This window comes from Poecile atricapillus, chromosome 2, assembly GCF_030490865.1.
Source record: "Poecile atricapillus isolate bPoeAtr1 chromosome 2, bPoeAtr1.hap1, whole genome shotgun sequence".
Lineage (NCBI taxonomy): Eukaryota > Metazoa > Chordata > Aves > Passeriformes > Paridae > Poecile > Poecile atricapillus.
The window spans coordinates 34110354-34115739 of NC_081250.1; the positions used below are offsets into that span (position 1 = coordinate 34110354).

Here is a 5386-nt window from a genome sequence, read left to right on the forward strand (position 1 = left end):
GCAACATCTAAGGCAGAAATTAAACTAAGGAGAAGGCAGAAGAGTTTACTTTCTTCTTTTTGGTCTGGCTATAAGGAAGAGGTCATTTGATGTCTCTTAAAGCTTTTTTACCGTGCACTGATGAAGCCAAATGACCTTGGACTGATTATGAGGTAAAGAAAGCAAGCTGTTCCTAGTCTGTGAGAAATATGACTGATCCTCTGAAAGGTTCCCCATCTATGCCTCTGTTGATGGCACAAGGGCCTTCATCAGCTATTCTTTGTCATGGAAGCCCCTTGGCTACACGCTGAGCTAAGGTGCAGTGAACCTGGGGACTCTGAGTGACAAAATAGGAACTTTTGGCATACTGTGAGTGGCTCCTGTCAGTGCTGCTTTCACCAGAGACAGCATGTGTTGTTCATGTGCGCTGGATTTCTTGCAACATGTCACCAGTCAGAAATTCAGCGTGCTGAAGGCCTGACCCTACCCTGGACAGTGGCTAGAGGCTTTATTATTAGCTTATAACTAAGAGAACTCTGTTCTATTAGTTGTTTTCTCATACACCATATGTTGAATCAACTGATGAATTGTCCCCTGAAGAACTCTGTCTTCTTCCCATTGCTCTTTCTCTTTTGACTCTTTAGTATAGCTTCTAAAATAATCATGAACTAGAATTAAAATAGCTAAAAATTAAACAGATGTTGACCCTGATCTTTCAACTGTTCCTTTCAATTTTAGTAACTCTTGTTAAGACTTTTAATGAGGGACACAGAGCATTTTTATTATCTAAACTAATTCCAGTAATCTTCTCATTTGTGTCATGCAACTGCTACTACTGATTAAGTTAAAGCAGCTTTTTATTTTTAGACAAAAGTAGGATAGATCTATTTATGACTGCTCAGGGCATTTGGTTTATTCTGGTGATCTGTGACAGAAATCAGAGTAAAATAGACAAATCATTGAAAGACCATCTCCCACAGTTTTAGTTAAATTTGGTTTAGATTGACCTAAGTCTTCCATAATGCAGGTGTGAATGAGGACCATAGAGTATAATTAATTTTTCCTTCCTTGGCGAACAGTACAACATATTTGTCTGTATGAATGTCTGTATTTACAGAACAGGGCTTCATGAATAATTTGGCAGGTCAGATTCATAGAAATGGTGTGACTTGGTAATGTGAAGAACAAGGTTGGTGGTACACTGAGCACCTGCCCTCCTTCAGAGTGTTCATCATTTTGCAGGATTAATCCCTTACTAAAGGTTGTTATGATTCACATTTGTAATGACCAGCTCACCCTAATAAGAAACAAGCTGTGTTTCAAACTTTGATCCAAATGTGAATTGGCTGCTGGTCAATTGAACAGAAATTAGATCATCACTCACTAAGCCAAAGGCATCAACAATATGTTGATGTATTTCTCAATAGCAATTTCTCAAAATCATTCTGCAGCTGTAATCAGAGAAGGCAACAGAGGTTTGTTTCTCTGCTGCCTTTTAGCTCTGTCCCTTTTGGGTCCAAGAGGAGCCAGCTGTGGTCACACTCTGGTGCATGGAAGCTCTGGAGAGCTGACGAAAAGGATCAGGTGAAAATTTGAAAACTCTGGTTCCTGATGCTGTAATCCTTAATGTGATCAGGGTGTGATGCCTCCTGTGCTGGGAGAAAAAGTCTGTTTCGGAGAGCTAGACAAAAACACATTATCAGCTGGAAGATGGGCATGGACAAGAGTAGGAATTTCTGGAGAGTTAGACCCCCAGAGATTATAATAGACTGGCAAGATGTTACAGGACAAAGTGCCCTGATCAGTCCTTGAACTTCAACAGAAGAAATTACAGACAGAGGTGGGGAATCAACATCAAGTGAGATACTAGTGCAATAAATACAGTTAATTTTATGTCAGGAGCACATTGTAAAAGGCAGGAAAAGCAGCTGTTTGATCCTGTGTTCATGAGTAATACACGTCTTATAGATCTGTGATTGTTTACTATGCATCATGTTCTCAGTATTTCCATTTTTATTTTATTCCAGACAATTATTAATGGCTAATATTCCCACAAGTAAAAAGCTACAGTGATGTACTTTCATCTCTTTCTGAGGACTTCATGTCATTTTAAGAACAAGAAAACATCCTCTAACTAAATTGTTTACTCCAAACCAAAAATATACCCACAACTGTAACAGACTACAAGAATGTCTCCCATTCCAAAGGGTGTCTGAAGATTCCTGTCAAAGATCAAAGGATTGTGCAAGGGTTGTGTACATGAGGGAATCTGTATGCAGTTTATGCACTCTGCTGGATAAGAAATGCTGTGAGCATGGCTGAAAAAACCCTGAGTCCTTTTTGACAATACTAACCTGTTTTGCACCACCAGTATAATAATTTAAACTTTATTTTGAACAGAAATATCAAGGATTGTAGAAAGCAAAATAATACTGGAGGGTTGTTAAAATGGACAATTTTCCATGAAAGGCATCCATTCCCAGTAGTCTAGCAAAGGCTAGCACTTGAGAATGGGAGGATACTTTCAGAGCCATAAATGATGACTGAAAACCCCAACCTGAGTTTCACTGTTTGTCTGTCAGCAAATAACTATGAAAAGTGGTAAATATTTCTAGTACTAATCTTCAAGAATGACGATGGCTTAAAATTATTATTGGTTAGTTGTTTAACTCACCCGCTAGAGATCCAAAGGTCCAACTCTGATGACTCGCAGAAGTGTCAGTGTGATGCCATGTGATGCAATTTGTTTTTCCATATGCTTTCCTGAAATCCCTAGGAAATTACTCTCACAAAAGCATATTAAAAGGTCTTTATTAATATAGCAGAGTTAATCAGAGTATAATCTAGGAAATGCCAGAAGTGCCACAACCAGCCGAGTGTTACTCCTCTGAGGTGTTGCAGCCTCCACTAATAAAATATCACAACCAAAATTATAATAAAAAAGCAAACAGATTTTTTTTGGGGTCAGTCATGCTGTGCTCACTTTGAAAATGACTGCATGGTAAGGTGAGATTTTAAAAGTTCCAAACAGAAGCAATTAAGTTGGTGAAAGAAAATATAGCTATTTGCAAATCTGCCTTCTCCTCCTTCACTCTCCAGCACAAGAGTACTCCTGAGGGACCAGTTAATTTCTGCATGTGTATGTACTGTTCTTTAGGTCACAGTACAGCAGACTGAGACACAGAAGTTCAAGCCAAAATTGTTTTGCAATTAAGAAAGTGTTGCAAGGTGAAGTTGTGAGGGGAAATCATAAAAAGGAGATCTTTAGTATTGTAACTTTTTCAGTGGGTCTGAAACATATGTTTTAATCTAAGATACATACTTGTGATATATAATTTTGAATTAGGTCAGACTTAGATGTTTAAGAGAATTCATGAAAAAGGCACAAAGCTATATAGGTTGCACATTGTATAATGTTTTGGTTTAAGGGTCTCTAGTTATCAGTGAATGCCTGATGAAAATTGTTATTAGTGTCATACATTAATAATAAAACGTGAGAAAACACTGATATTTTTTAAGTAGCCCAGATTTTGAGCACTTTACAGCTAATGGAATCGCTGCCTTACAGCAAGGAATAATTTTCCAGCAGGCCAGTGCAACATCAGCACAAATTAAGACTTTTCCACTGTCACAAAGAGCACTTTGGATTGAATCAGGGTCTCCTGAGTCTTAGCCCAACCTTCATAGCCCTAAGCAACTGTAGGTAAACCCCTTCACGCTAACTAAAAATAGGCTAAATACATTTTAAATGGCAAGCTTTTGAGAATTGTATTTTCTCAACAACCAGCCATGGAATACAGAACAAAGCAGAGCCCAAGTGTTAATTGCTCCAACCCCATAATTAAATGCAGACATACTGTACTCTGACTGTGATTCTTGAAAGCATGCCCACTTGTTTTTTTTTCTGTGCAATAAAAAAGAACTCCATCAATATTTTGTTTGAGTAAATGCTGTTAGCAATAGCTGACGTGACAATAGGTTATTGGCATAGTTATGATCAGAAATGCCTTCATACATTAGCCACAAGCTAAAAAAAAATGGCAGTAGTCAAGCCACTACAAATTATTCTGCTCATTAACATCCGGTATAAGCTAGAAAGCAGTCAATGCGCATGTGTTTATTTTGTGGTTCTGTTGGGGAATGGCCCTGGGATCAGATTTAGTGCATGCCTGTCTGCATGAGCCCATGCACTGAGCTGGACAGATGCAAGCCTGTCTGGCCCAGAAGTCAAACACTCACATCAGCACAGTACCATGAGCTACCTCGTGTGCCTTGCTTCTTTGCTGTTATGTCTTCATAGGTCTGGACCAAAGGCCAGCCTCCACACACTCGGACAAAAGTGTCTGCAACTGGAGCCAGCGTCACTCCTCCTCCACTCGTGTCCTGTGAGCTGAGCTAGCACCAACAGCTTCCACCCACTGAGACCGTGCAAGTCCTGTTTTCCCTCTCCAAGTCCGACCTTCACTGTTGGCTATATTTAGGAGATAAGTGAAAGTTGAATATTTATGATTTAAATCTGCCAAGATCAAGACTTTGCTTTCCAATTAATTTCAAGTGGTTGGTTTAATAAACAAGAAATCCCTTCCAAAAATGGAATCAATGCGTTATATGCCTTCGGGGCTCGGACCCCCTAGGCTACCTTCTGCTTATGTTTTATTTGCATCCTGCACATTTGCTTTGTAAGTAAGTGTCTAGGTCCGCATGAAGTACCAAAGCTGAGATTTTGTATGATTACTTGTGGATGCTTAAGTCAAACACCAACTTTAATAGACTGCTGTTAAATATGTGCAATAATTTTAATTTCCTTTAGAGAGTGGGCAGCATTAGGGCATTGCTCTCATCACCACCTCTATGTTGGTGAGGTCCCCTCCAGTGGGTAGGAAGGCAGGCATGTTGTTGCTCTCACTGGAGGGGCTCTCTGAGGAAGCCCTGGTCACATGCTTGCACTTTGGAAGTGCACTGAACCAAGATACAGATTACCTGAACCAAAATGCTCATGGTCCACCTCCTTCCCTCCCCCTCAGTACCACCCATCCTTTGGGCATTTACCATCTGTTTCCAGATTCCCATGCAGAGAGGGGTTAAAAGCATTGCTACACTTACATGCTATGCTCAGTGGACTTTGTACCACAATGGTTTCTTCTGTGCCCCAGCAGTACTGGCTGGTAATTTGAAAGTTGCTTTATGATCCCTGCAGAGTGAAATAAACTTGTAAGTGAGAGGTAAAGCCTTGTGCCTGAATAGTGCTATAAAGCTGTTTAACTCCAGCAAGTTATACAATCCCAAATAACATCCCCTTGGGGGCTGAGTAAATTCTTCTGGGAGAGGAGAAAGAGGGTCAAGATGCTGTGAGGGAAATGCTTGGGAGCTGCTCTGCTGCCTGAGGTGTCAGGGCTTTTCCCTGTGA

At 40.1% G+C, this 5386-nt stretch overlaps 1 long non-coding RNA gene across 1 annotated transcript; it reads right to left on the reverse strand.

Annotated features, from left to right (window-relative positions):
- Positions 1 to 636: 636 nt before the first annotated feature.
- Positions 637 to 5170, reverse strand: LOC131576120 (uncharacterized). The gene is made up of 3 exons (XR_009276925.1): positions 5083 to 5170; positions 2654 to 4450; positions 637 to 1628 (listed from the first exon to the last, which is right to left on the reverse strand). It is a non-coding gene; the product is annotated as an uncharacterized LOC131576120 (long non-coding RNA).
- Between the last annotated feature and the right edge of the window lie 216 nt (positions 5171 to 5386).